Genomic DNA, 14572 nt, shown 5'->3' with positions numbered 1-14572 from the left:
AAAAACATTTTGTTCATTCTCTCAGGCATTTCATGACAGCTAGTAGATTGAATTAAAATAAATTTTAATGCTTATTTGAAGACAGATCACAAGCAGATTGTCTTTTGTTCTTCTGGATTGATTTAAAGCAAATTGCTCTATGTGCTACAGCAATTTAAAATGTATTAAAAGTTTTTTTTTAAATTGGAATTATGTGAAATAGTCTAACAGTTTAAGTTTAGAGGAGGCAATTAGCTGGTTACAACTGGAACTACCAGTCCCTATTTAAAATAATGAGGTCTGACAGTTATGGAATCTGAATTATTCATTGATAACTAGCTTTTCCTCATCTGCAAACCATGGGTAACATTAATAACAGAGGTGTAAGTGTGATAACCAAAGAGTCTGACATTAAGAACACACACGAAAAGTGCTAAATTCTTATTTAATTAAAAAGGATCATGATAGTAATATTTCTCCTGAAAGAAAATCATTAGGCAAAATGTGTTTTCTCATATGTTTCATCTTTCCCTTTCCTGATGTAGATTTTGCATAAGGAAATAATTGTTTTTGACTGCACACAACAAAATAATTTCCTACTCAAGTATTGCCAGTAAAATGTAAAGAACCATTAACATTTCTAATTGTTACATCTTTAAGATAATCATCTAAGAATTCTAGTTTCCTTGTAATCCCTAGAATCAAGTAAATTATAAATTATATACTCCAACTTTCTAATTGAAAGAGAAAAGTAGACCAAAATAAATTACATGAAAAAAGGTAAATAACTCTATTGATGATCATTTAATAGAAGTGAATACTGTGATTACCATGAACCAATTTACTTATTGGCAGTGCAGTTCAAGACTCATGGAACAAATCAAGTTGTTGTTCTCCATAATTTTGCAACAAAGAAAGAAAACTTGCAAGAGGTCACTAAGCATAAATCCATATTGTCCTTTACAGTCAAAAGTGGTTTAACTAAAGGAGGGACTACCCCTGTATGCACATATGCATGAGCAAAACTAAAAGGCATGACTACAAAATGTTCCTAAGAAAGCAGGTTTACAAAAAAAAGTAAAATGTAAAGCAAAACTAAAAAACCTATCCCCTGGTTTGTTACTCTCATTGTCCTATGTGCCTCTCAACATTGGGACAAAATGAGAAATTCAGTATCTAATTTCCCCATGCTCATACTTAGGTTGTTTATAGCCTACAATAATCAGGTTGACCATTTGTCCCACTAGACTCAGGATAGCACTGGTTTATGCCTGTTGTTCAGTATAATTATGAAAAACTATACAGTGACCCTGTTTATCTCCAAATTTTCCTGATTTGGCCATGCTAATAATAATAGTAATAATGATCCCACTTATTGAGGACTTACTGTGAGGCAGGCCCTGAGCTTGGGGCTTGTACAATATTACTATTATCTCCAATTCATACTCAGGAAAATTGAACTTCTGAGAGGTCAAGTAGCTTGCCCAAAGTCACACATTTAGGCTGTGTCGTGATTCAGACTTTGGTTAGCCTGAATACAAATCCGTGCTCTTACTCTTTACACTAGAATCCTACTGCTCTTCAACTGATGAAAACCCATGCCATATTATAGAAAACCATAAACTTACAGACACAAGTACATTTCCAACATCCCCTAACATCAGAAAGCCAAAGGGTTTTATAAAGCATTAGTGGCAAAATAATTTTAAGCTGAGAAATTTACACAAAGAAAAATATACACCAATACAGATGAGGTAAAATAGCACAGCCAGCTAATAGGGCCAGAAAATCCCGTTTCAAGTTTTCTCCCTGGTATTCATCAGCAGCACGGCCTAGACAAAGAGTAAGTGACTCTTGTTAAGCCTGAAGTGTCCCAAGAGTCCAAGTAAAGAATGTCCCAAAATGGGCTTTCAGATATGTCTGAAATTGCTGGATTTATGGCTCAGTGCCTATGCATTTGTAACACAGTGGTCTTTTTAGTAAGATTTTCAAAAGGAGGATTCGAAAAATGGTTTTTTTTATTAGTGCAGATATACATGCCACAGCCCGATTTTTTTTCAGTACAGATGTCAGTTACAGTATACCTATCATGTTCTGCAGATTGTGTCATTGGTCAAGAAAGGAGAGAAACCCCAATATAATGATTAATAATCAATGTGTCTGGCCTTTAAGTCCACCCAAAGGAGAAATGAAACACTGATATAGAATCTCTCCCTGAAGGAAGAAAAACAGTGAGGGTGGAAAAAGAGGGCAGGATGAGCCACCCTTAGAGGAATATAAATAGTAGAGCTGTCTAGTGTTGGGTTCTGACTGGTTTGGTCTAAAATGTTGTAAGTGAATGATACATGAGGTTTACATCATGGTTTCTTTTTGTAATAAAGCCATTAATATAAAATAAAGTAAGTAAAATGGAAGAATATCATTTTAGTGTTTGGTTTTTTTTGACAGCTGACCTGATGCCTCCTTTTTTCTCCCGACTAAGCGACATGGTTTGAAACAGATAAAGGAAGATTTGGCCATTGCGTCTATTACTAATGATATCTGGGCAGGGAATTATTACAGTTTATTCTCAGGGGCTAGAATCTAGTGAGACTGTCTCCTAAAAAAAAGCTAATCTGCATGTTGCTGTTGCTTATCTCCTTAATGTTTTATACTCTCCTTTTCTCCCCTCTTTCCCTCTCTATTTTCTTCTGTTAACTACATTTGTCCCTTAAAAGAAAATCTGGCAGTGGTATTTGAAACTCCAGTATATAATTACACTGATTATTTTATGCTAATGAGTGAACTATCTAGCAATATAATATTTCACTTTCTGTGCCCTCTTGGTGGTAGCATAAGATAAATTCTAGAGTATCTTTAATTAACTAAAAGAAGCAGAGAGAAATCTCTGTGGATTATAATATGTATGGCCCTAAAATGAACAAAATAACGGATGAGGGTGGGAGGGGGCAACTAAACGGTAGACAAATCTTAGAGAGTTAATTAAAACAAAACTCATGCTTATTTTGGCCTTTTTATCTGCATACGGTACTCATGCCAGGGAAAAATAAATGGAAAATTTTAAATGTTCTCATTCTTCCTCCAAGCCTATTTAGTCTAAATATCCCACCCTCCCCCAGGCCTCCTTCCTCCTACCCTCCACCACCATCCCACACACATATTTCTATACATAACCACTCAGACTTGGCCCTAACACCTTCTCACAAAACTCCAGACTGTTCAAAATGATGGTGACAAGGCTCCTCAGACAGGGGCCCTCCCTCAATATTTGTTTGATTTGTAGATTGAAATGAAGTACTCAAAATAAATGAAGCTACGTGCATACTAACAGCCTAACTGCTTTGCTCCCAAGCATTGAGAGACGCTATCACTGAAAATTCTTACAGAAAGAACCGAAGCAATTCACAGAATTTGGTTCTAGTTATTTTCCCAAAAGTCACAGTAAAAACCAAGTTGTTACCAACAAAACTGGTTATCAGAAACAACTGTTACGAAGATTGAACAGATTGCATGGATGACAAGGGCCAAGAAATCTGAAGCTAGATAAAAGAAGAAATAGGGAACAGGTCAAAGACACGCAGACTAGATTGACCTTGATATTTGGTCTGCAGTAGACCTCCTGGTCTTGAAGACAAATGAACAGCATCTTCTTGATTTTAACTAAATAGGAAAGAAAAAAAAAAGGCAGACATAAACTAATTTAATACAAGTCTGGGATAAGACCTGTATCTCTTAGTGGGATTGTAAATTAATTTCTCTTTCATTCTCAGTATTTTTGTATTTTCAAAATTTTATATGACAAGATATATTACTTTCATAGTGACTACTACTGCTAGCAGTACAAACATAGTAACAGGATATATCAACATATAATATTGTTAACTAAGTAACAGGTTCAAGAAATATACAAGCCCAGTGACTAAAGAGAAACCTGGAGCCCCTTATTTGAAACTTAAAATAATGCTTTCTTTCAAAAAGAGTTTTGAAATCTTCATAGTCTGCTATAATCGTGCCTAAAGACTACTTAAAATGCCACAATAATCAATACCCCTTCAGTGAAAAACTAAAAACACCTAGATCCTTTTCTAGGCTCAATATTAGACGGAGGTCACTTTGACAACATCTTCAAATAACTATGATTCTTCCTGAACCAAAGCTCACATTTTCCACATTAGTTCCAGCTTCTACCCTACAGGGTGGAGCCTCAGTGAGCCTATAGCTCTGTAAAGCTGCTAGCGCTCCTTGCTTCCAGGATACACCAAAGACAAGAGGAAGGTTCAGCCTTAAATAACGTTGGTTCTCAAGTTTATAATAAGCATACTTTTTTCCCTTTTCCTACGGGCCTATGACCTCATGTACTCCACTGGGAAAAACTGGGGCTGCCAAGTAAGGTTGTGTAAGTTGTGCACACAGGTACTGAGGCAAGGAGGAACATGTGGAGCTAGGAGTCCAGCTCATACTCCCCCTACCTACAACCTTTGTGCCCTGGCTTGAGGGCTACATCATTTGAATTTTAGTAATCCAACCACCAATGATAAATTCACAAAAAGGTGCTATATGTGCTAGCACTGACCAAGAGAGAAGCCCGCTTTGACAACCTCTTAGCTATTCAGTTTCAAGCATCCCCGAAGACCTTGAATCTTTCAACTCACTATTGCAATTCCCCTAGCCTATGTTCCATGCCCTTGGGGTTCTATTCGGAGATAAAATCTGAAAAATAATTCAGACTAAGGTATTAATGGTTAAGATCATGTGTTTGTCCTAGGAAGCATTTTTGCATTTTAACTGATGGCTCTGACTTGCTTCTAGAACCACAGGAAACTACCACAGGAACCCTACCTACCTAGGGGCAGAGCTGGTCCCTCCAGCTGTTCTTTGTAAGCCAACAATGTACTTGATACCTTCTTTAAATTTAATCCAGGTCCTATGTACTCAAAAATGTGGCAGTTGTGCAAAACCATCGGTTCAAGATATTATAAATCAATAGGCCAACATCTGACTATATAGAGAGATATTTTTAAAGATTTCAGCTCAAATCCTGAACACTTACAACGTGTGTGACTTTAGTCAAGTCACTTCACTTGAACAATATAGTATTATTCTGAAGAATAAATTGGACATTTATGGCAAAATCTAGCAAAATGGCAGAAAAATAGCAGACACACAAATACAATGTGTGAAACTGGACGCAGAAAAATTCATAGTTCCCATGGATCTGGTACCACGTATGCTACTAGTATACAAATAACCAAAAGATGTGTTCACCAGATAGGGTAATTTTAATAGAAAAAATGCAATTAATAATACAAGTATAGCCATTTTCAATTTCTGTTTCTGAATTTATTTGTAGTACTACTAGGTTAAGATGAAAAGTAAAGACTATGGGCATAGGCATGTTTGAAGCATCACCAACCATATCAGGCTTACCATGGGAAAATATTTCTTTAACATTACGATTCTTTTGTGGCATCTTCCCTCAGGGGACTTGTTCTTTCATTGGAATTACTCATTTTAATTGAGAATTATAAAACCACACAGGGGGTATCATCACGCTGAGATGAAAATGACTGAAGTTTTCAGAGACGTCTTTTGTGTGCTAGGTTGATGATGGCACACTCTAGCTTAATAATAGATAAAAGAGTTCTGTTTCTTAAATACAGAAAACAGATGAAATATGTTTGCTTTTCACAGCCAAGGTCTAAATAACTGTATTCCTAATTTTCATCTTGCACTAAAATATTCACAGAATATTTCACCAATGAAGTGTGACATTTCTTAACATTATTGTCAGTCTGATTTTTAAACTGTTTCTATTAACTTCAGGAAAACACTCTCATTCATACTTCCTATGGATGTCTTCATATCCTAAAATTTTCCATGATCCCATTGCCAAATTATACTGTGAAAACCCTGCCCTGTAAATAAAACATAAAGTTAATGAAATGTGTAAAGAGAAAGGTTGGTGATATAACAAGGTCAGTTTATATCAAAATATTTAAACTCAGACTTGGAATTAACACCTACATATACAGACTAAAAACGTAAACAATTATAACTTAAAATTAATCTGGCACACAGCATGAGGCTGCCCAAAATGAGATAGCAAAAGAAACTTTTTTTAAAAATTACTAGCTACTAAGATTCTAGAATTTCAGACATTTTTTAAAAATGTAACATTAGCAAGAGCTGTGGAAATGATGTGATTCATACATTTTCCTCTTAAAGATAAGGAAACTGAGGCCCAAGTGTCTAAGTATTCTGCCCCAGATCAAAAAAGAGTTAATGTCTGAGGCAGAGGAACCTGGTTCCCTGATTCCTGTTTGAAGCTTCCTCAGAACACTGTCCAGCTACTGGATCCGGATTCTACTGGAGGAAAGCAAATTGAAGGACATGTTGATGGAAGTTCAAGCTAGAGAAGGACAATGGGCAGAAGCCTATAGGAAGGTAAGAAGGAGCAAATGTGCCTGCACAGAAATCTGTCTTCCCCACTCTTGTCACATGAAGATCACTCAGACTCCTTGCATTTGTTTTTCTATTCTTTGTACCTTTTTTAAAAGCCTTCTTATGACTTTGGGAAAAGTCCCATTCACATTAATTTTTCGTTCTTCAAATGCCCCATCTTCTTTAAAATCATTTCCAAAATACTATCTTTTAATAGAAACCTATTATCATAATAAAAATAACTGACATTTATTATTGAACAGGCGACCTGTGCTCCCAAGTGAAGGCAAGAGATTGATGGCCACATATCATTGTCATAACTACTCCTCTCTCACAGAGCCACATATGTACCATGACTGTATTCCACTTGGGATGCTTACTGTTCTAAGGAGTGTGGAGATTGCAGTTAGTCTGAGTTCAAGTCCTGGCAAGACTCCACATCTTAATAGCCATGCCTCATTGGGCGATTTACTCTTTGCTTTAATTTTCTCATTTATGAAATGAGCTAATACTATCTCATTGATTACAGGAATTAATTCTTACAAAGAATTTAGAACACTTCCTTGTACATTGTAAGGCACTGGTAAGTTTAGATATTATTAGTTCACATTTAGTTGTTTAATTACATTTCACTTCTAGACAGAGAGCTCACTGAAAGTAAGGACCATGTATGACTTACCTTTGTATGTTTAGCACTTTACTCAAAAAAGATTTCAAGTTGGAATGCAGTCCCTGGGACAGCGATACGTACCCAACATATTTCTTCTTCCTGGGCACACAGCTTAATTACAGTCCCTTTGTACTAGGTCCCCAGCCCTTTGTACCAGGGTGGAGCCATGGACTGGGTCTCACTAATGAAATATGAGCTGAAGTGACTTGTCTCTTCTGGGCTGGTTAAGAATGGGTATGCCCTGGACTTATATACACTACCAAATGTAAAACAGATAGCTAATGGGAAGTAGCCGCATAGCACAGGGAGATCAGCTCAGTGCTTTGTGACCACCTAGAGGGGTGGGATAGGGAGGATGGGAGGGAGGGAGACGCAAGAGGGAGGGGATATGGGGATATATGTATACGAATAGCTGATTCACTTTGTTATACAGCAGAAACTAACACACCACTGTAAAGCAATTATACTCCAATAAAGATGTTAAAAAATAATAATAATGATGGGTATGCCTGCACCATTCTTTCTGTCTTCCTGATTGGCTGGTTGGATGCTGAATTTCATGCACTGGAGTAGGCAGAACCACTATCAGCCTGGCTCTCTACATAACTATGTGGAGCAGAAGCCTCTCCTTCCCTCTCCAACCTGCACTGAACTGTAAGATAAAAAAGGAGAAAAAAGCCTTTGACGTGTTAAGTCATTTAAATTTTGCAGTTGTCTGTTAACAGCAATTAGCCTGCCCTGGTTAGTAAAGTCCCTATCAGCCAGACATGACATGTAGAGGAAGACAACAGGAAATAGCCATTGAGAAAGGGGTTATTTGTTTTCACTTTTCCTAGCAGCTCTTCTCTCAGAAACTTTTCCTCCCAGAATCACAGGAATAAAGTATTTAAATCCTTTAATATATTTTTCATATTAGGTGTCCACAGCAGATTTTTTTAATGGCTTAAAAACCACTGGATTGTGGAATAAGCTCTTATATTTTCTTTATTCTCACAGCCTATTTTAGATACTGAATAAATGTTAAGTAAACAGTGTATTGACCTAAAGAGTTAGGGCACAGTTTTTCTGTCTAACTTACTTGAACCTTAAAAAAGACAAGTAAGTCAAATCATTATGCTCTACACCTTAAGATTATACAGTGCTGTACGTCAATTATATCTTCCAATAAAACTGGAAGATAAAAAACAAATAAAATAAAGTAAAAAATAAATAAACATTTGGTAGAATTCATCACGGGAAAAAAAAGGCATCATACTCAACTGCTTAAAAGATAAAAATGATCATGATATTTTCTTATGTAAAAGCCTACGAGAGTTCTCAGTTGACAATCTACTGTCCTAGCATTCAAGACCCCTTATGTTCTGGACCCACCTTATCTCAGTCTTTAAGACAGTATGGTATCATGGTTAAAAACTCAAAGTCTGGGATCTGATTTCTCAGATTTAAACCCTGGATCTGCTGGCAACTGTGTGCATGATCTTGAGCAAGTTATACAGCCTCTCAAGCCTCATCTGCAAAGACGGAAATGTCTCAAAAAGTTTTTAAGAGGTTTAAATGGATTAATATATCTCATGTTCTTAGAACAGCATCTGACACAGTATGATCAGTCATGTTAATTATTGTTGTGATTACACATCATTGTCTAATCAAATTTTATACTCTAGTGTATGCTCAAGAGACTACGTTGGTTGTATAGGAGAAACAAAAAAATAAATAAAACAGTTTTTGTTCATTAGAATTTGTCAGGTCAGGTAAAAAAATCTTAAGTTGGAAAAAAATATTAGCTTTAGTAGGTCCACGGTATATGCTTCATTTAATTGAAAATTTTAAAGGAAGGCTTATACTATGTTTTAAGTATGTTCTTTGAAAGCAAGCTTCATATAAAAACCCCTTTTCATAAGTTTTTTAAAAAACTAAATGCTCAGCATTTTACCAGAAGGGAAAAAAAATAATTTTTATCTTCAGAGATTTAAAAATGTTTAATACTAGAAATCATATTTCAGATAACAAAAGTAAATATCAATTAGCCATATCCTAAATGTGAAACTTGCTAAAGCTTGTTAATGTTGCTAAGTGTACTTGTTAGATATGCAAACAAAAAAATTAACTGTATCATTTTTTTTCCTCCACAAATATTATCTTCGATAGTGAGTTTTTAGAGCCCTGTTCACTCTGATGTTAAATATGCAAAATAAGAGCTTTCCCATATTTTATTCCCTTAGAATTTTTTAATAAAAGATTAACTTCTGCTATGAGCACTTTTATGATATTTTAACTTACAGTGTCTTTCTCCTGATTTTACCTTACTATTTCTGGTTCTATCACCTCGAATCAGAGCCTTCTCTTGCTGTTTTTCCAGCCTCTCAAATGCTTGTAGACAATGATGGAGGTAGGGAGAATGCCAGCAAACACAGTTCCAAGACCTCTTTGCCCCATCAGCCCGTAACTCATTTAACAGTATACAAATGATTTAACAGTAATACCAGACGAGTTCCCACAGGAAATCATTTCCATTCCCACCACAGTTTGCAGATGGAGGTCATGTTTCCCTCTCTCCTTAGTCACTGCTCAGCCAAACTATTCATATTTACATAATTCTCCCAGTAGTATTAGGTAAACTTTTTGAAATCAGAGCAGTTCGTAGAGTTGCATTTCCAGAAGGGGTTGTGGAATGGGAGGACTGAAGAGATCCTGCACCAGGGCATGGATGATTTTTTATTTGCTCTATCCTGGAATATTGTCCATTTTCTCCTCCATATCCACTCCTACCTTTATCCATTCTCCTCTGTGCCCTTGGAGGCTAACGTGCACAGCCCTGTTCTCTGATATTCTGTCGGGTTTGATCAAACTGAGGCACTGAGGAGATCAGAGGGCAGGAAGAAATTGGAGCTATAGTATTTATAATTACTGGGTTTCTCCCTGCTGTGCCTCAGATTGGCAATGAGTATATTCCTATACCAACAACCACAGTTTATTTCTTAGGGCTATCTCTTACATCTACAAGTATTCCCTTTAGATTCTAGGTGCAGTTTTTTCTCCTTCCCTCTCTAGGCTTCTCCTTCCCTCTCTAGGCTGTCCTACCATTGCTAGTCCCAGGGTGATTCACCATCCCTTAGTTTCCCTTAATACTACCTACTTCTTTGAAAATAGTGCTTTTGCTGAAGTCTCCTCAATTGCCCTTTATAAGTGTACTCCCCTTTGCTCACTGGGACCCAGGCTGATATTGCTCTAAACCTGGATTGTGCTGATAATATCAGATAGCCTCAACCAGGTTGAAACTGGTGGTACCTAGGTGGTATCTAAATAACCAAAAAAGAATGACTTTTTTCTTTCTGAAAAGTCAGTGAAATTTGCATTATTGGGAATCCAGAATTAAGGACAAATTTAATGCGAGACTGCTCAAAAAAAAACTGATTATAAGTCTATTAACTTCAAAACTCCTTGAGGAACTTATCATTTCTTTCATGTATTGAACTTCTTAGTCCTCTCACATATCAGCAAATACCTCCATTTGACGGGACCAGCACATGATACGGTGGATATGATACTGTTCTGGGGGCCAGAAACCCCTGTTCCAGTACCAGCTCTTTCACTGACAAATTATATGACCTTGGACAAGTCAATTTCTCTAACTTCAGCACTTTTTCAGTCTTCAATAGGACAAAGCTGTAATTCATGGGCTTCCAGTTCCTGCTACATCTTTAATATAGGCACAGTCCTTCTCGACAGTAAAATCCACTGGTGAAGTACTGGCTTGATCATGCCAAATCCTGAAGTCCATATTTTCATGTAGCCTATAAACCATTCTGCATTGTCTTGAGTTATAGTCAGTGAGGGAGGAGGGGGCCTGCCCTGAGAAATGTGCATTGTTGTTTTCTTGGCTTAAACAGGCAGTGACTGTGTTTTCTATCTGACCTCTCAAAACTCTGTGGCTGATGGGGTGGTGTCTCTGAGTTGAGATTTAAACGTGAATCAGGACTCTTTCCTGACCTGGAAAGGATGGACCAGCACTAACGTAGCATTATTTGATGCCTATTCTCTAGATAAACAGCTTTTGAATCTGATCTAATCATACTCTATTACTTTCCTAATAAGCTAAATCTTTTCACAACTCTGTGTTTTTGAACATACTATTCCCTCTGCCCAAAATGCTTATGTTCACGTTTTTTAACTTCTCCTTTACCTTCAAAACCCCATTCAAATATTAATTCCTCTGTGAAACATTTTCCTGCACTCCCACTTTCTTCTCTGCTCTTCCTACCTCTGCTATGACCGTATCATATTACAGTATGCTTATCCCTTTACCTATAGCACATCTCCCACCAGTCCCAATGGATCAAGAGCTCGTCTGTCTCCCCTTTAGTCCCAACAGAAAATGTAGAAGAAAAATGTGTAATTGAGTTATAAAAATATTAATGAAGAAATGTATGATAAAATAAAACACCTTTCAAATGATAGAACTGCAAGATGTCCTTGCTTTGACTTTCTTTTAAAACCAGTGACCCTTCCTTTACATGGAACCACCCTAAAAGCTGAGACACAACTAGCCTAACTGGGGCAACAACAGCAATAAAACAACAAACTACAGGGTAAGATGACATAAAATGCTTAGTGGCAGAAGAGAGCTGTAATAGCTTTGAAAGAAAGCTGTCCTGTCAGTAGACATAGAGCTAGAAATAAGAGAATAAGAGGAAAAGGAGGAAACTTTTATTGTTTATTTGGTTGTGGTGGTAGTGGTGGTGGTGGTGCTTGTGGTTGTGATGATGCTTCTCGTTGTTACTGTTCTCCCAAAGCCTTTTGAAAGTTGAAAATAAGTGGAAAATAAGTCTGCAGACAGCTGTCATGACTTCTGCAAATTTTTTACTAGGGTATGTTGTTGCAACTACTCTGGTGCAAAATACTCATGAAGTAAGTAAACTTTTATTATGGACTTACATGTTCTTAGCTCTAGGAATAAAAATAGTATTAAGACACATTCACTGTCCTTGTCTTCGAGGACTGCATAATCTAGCATGGAAAACTTACCCATACACATAAACAACTGCAAACACATTTGCAGGAAGAGAACGAAAGCAGAACGAGATCGTGAAGAAGAAAAAACAAATACAAGGAGATATAAAAGTACACATCCTAAGATGTAGTAGGAGATATAGCCAGAGATGAGATTTAGAAAAAGGAGGTTGGAATGATGTTGGGAAGGTCTTTGAGACACCAAGGAATCACTGACAAAAGTTTTGCTCTATACTAGGCATTTGTGATTCAAGTATGAAAAACACCCTCCAATGAGTTAGGAAAGAACACAGAGGAAACAACTTTAGTATTTTTCTTGTGTCTGTTTTTCTTAGGGCTCTACTCACTAAACCCGATTCCTTCAAATAGCCACTCACTCTTTGGTCTTAATCCCTGTCCTCCTCCTTACCAGTGTATCCTTTTACCATAATCCTGTTCACTGACTTCATGATTCATCTGTTGACTACATGAACGTAATTTTTTAAATCAAATAAATTGTGAGTATTTATGTCTTCTACTCCCCTGGGAGACATTACTTTATGTTTTGAGGGGGATAAACCCAAACCATTTATTGACACACTTATTTATTAGCTTGTAAGGTCTTCAAGGGTAGGAAATAAGTGTTTAGTTTAATAATATACCAGCTAAGGAAATTCTAAAGCCTAAGCTTACAATTTTTCATGTGGCTGAATAGTCTTTGCTAAGGTCAAAAAGAATTTCAGATTGGATTGTTTAAACATTAAAACTTTAATAAGGAATATGCTAGGATTATTAAGAATTTCAAAATGAGTTTGTAATCAGTATACTTTAAAGCTTTTTGAAATGTTTTCTCCATTCATTTCATTTCTAATGTTTTATTGCTATTATTGTCATTATGTATTTGTAAAAGGGAAGAATAACATTTTATGTCTACTACTGCTACTCTTCTAACTACAATCAGGCAACATAAGATATGACAGTTACAGCTTTGTAGTCTTTTTTCTATCTTTCTAACATTTCAGGAATATTTTAAGACCATCAGAAGAAACCAAGCTTATACTTTGCTCAAATCTTTGCTTTTTAGGGCTGGACAGGAAGATGGCGGAAGAGTAAGATGCGGAGATCACTTTCCTCCCCACAGATACACCAGAAATACATCTACACATGGAACAACTCCTACAGAACACCTACTGAACACTGGCAGAAGACCTCAGACCTCCCAAAAGGCTAGAAACTCCCCATGTACCTGGGTAGGGCAAAAGAAAAAACAGAGACAAAAGGATAGGGACAGGACCTCCACCAGTCGGAGGGAGCTGTGAAGGAGGAAAGGTTTCCACACACTAGAAGCCCCTTCACGGGCGGAGACTGCGGGTGGCAGAGGCGGAGAGCTTCGGAGCCGCGGAAGAGAGCACAGCAACAGGGGTGCGGAGGGCAAAGCAGAGAGATTCCTGCACAGAGGATCAGGGCCGACCGGCACTCACCAGCCCGAGAGGCTTGTCTGCTCACCCGCTGGGGCCGGCGGGGCTGGGAGCTGAGGCTCGAGCTTCAGTCGGAACGCAGGGAGAGGACTGGGGTTGGCGGCGTGAACACAGCCTGCACGGGGTTAGTGCACCACAGCTTGCAGGGAGAAAAGTCTGGACCTGTCGAAGAGGCAAGAGACTTTTTCTTCCCTCTTTGTTTCCTGGTGCGCGAGGAGAGGGGATTAAGAGCGCTGCTTAAAGGAGCTCCAGAGATGGGCACGAGCCGCGGCTAACAGCACGGACCCCAGAGACGGGCATGATATGCTAAGGCTGCTGCTGCAGCCACCAAGAAGCCTGTGTGCGAGCACAGGTCACTATCCACACCCCCCTTCTGGGGAGCCTGTGCAGCCCGCCACTGCCAGGGTCCCGGGATCCAGGGACAACTTACCTGGGAGAACACACGGTGCGCCTCAGGATGGTGCAACGTCGCGCTGGACTCTGCCGCTGCAGGCTCACCCCGCACTCCGTACCCCTCCCTCCCCCCGGCCTGAGTGAACCACAGTCCCCGAATCAGCGGCTCCTTTAACTCCATCCTGTCTAAGCGAAAACCATACGCCCTCCGGCGACCTACACGCAGAGGCGGGGCCAAATTCAAAGCTGAGCCCCGGGAGCTGTGCGAACAAAGAAGAGAAAGAGAAATCTCTCCCAGCAGCCTAAGAAGCAGCGGATTTAAGCTCCACAATCAACTTGATGTACCCTGCATCTGTGGAATGCCTGAATAGACAACGAATCATCCCAAATTGAGGAGGTGGACATTGAGAGCAAAATTTAAGATTTTTTCCCCTTTTCCTCTTTTTGTGAGTGTGTATGTGTATGCTTCCGTGTGAGATTTCGTCTGTATAGCTTTTTTTCCACCATTTGTCCTACGGTTATATCCGTCCGTTTTTTTTTTTCTTGTTTGTTTTTTTAATTTGTTTCTTAATAATTATTTTTTAATTTAATAACTTTATTTTATCTTACTTTATGTTATCTT

At 38.1% G+C, this 14572-nt stretch overlaps 1 long non-coding RNA gene across 1 annotated transcript in view; it reads right to left on the bottom strand.

Moving 5' to 3' along the window:
* LOC132428598 (uncharacterized) overlaps positions 1 to 13611 on the bottom strand; it is a 91196-nt gene extending 77585 nt beyond the window's left edge. Inside the window, exon 1 of the long non-coding RNA XR_009520160.1 lies at positions 13561 to 13611. This is a non-coding gene — a long non-coding RNA (uncharacterized lncRNA). The remainder of the gene's footprint in view (positions 1 to 13560) is intronic.
* Between the last annotated feature and the right edge of the window lie 961 nt (positions 13612 to 14572).

This window comes from Delphinus delphis, chromosome 7 (genome assembly GCF_949987515.2).
Source record: "Delphinus delphis chromosome 7, mDelDel1.2, whole genome shotgun sequence".
Taxonomy (NCBI): Eukaryota; Metazoa; Chordata; class Mammalia; order Artiodactyla; family Delphinidae; genus Delphinus; species Delphinus delphis.
This window is presented reverse-complemented; position numbering and strand designations above follow the sequence as displayed.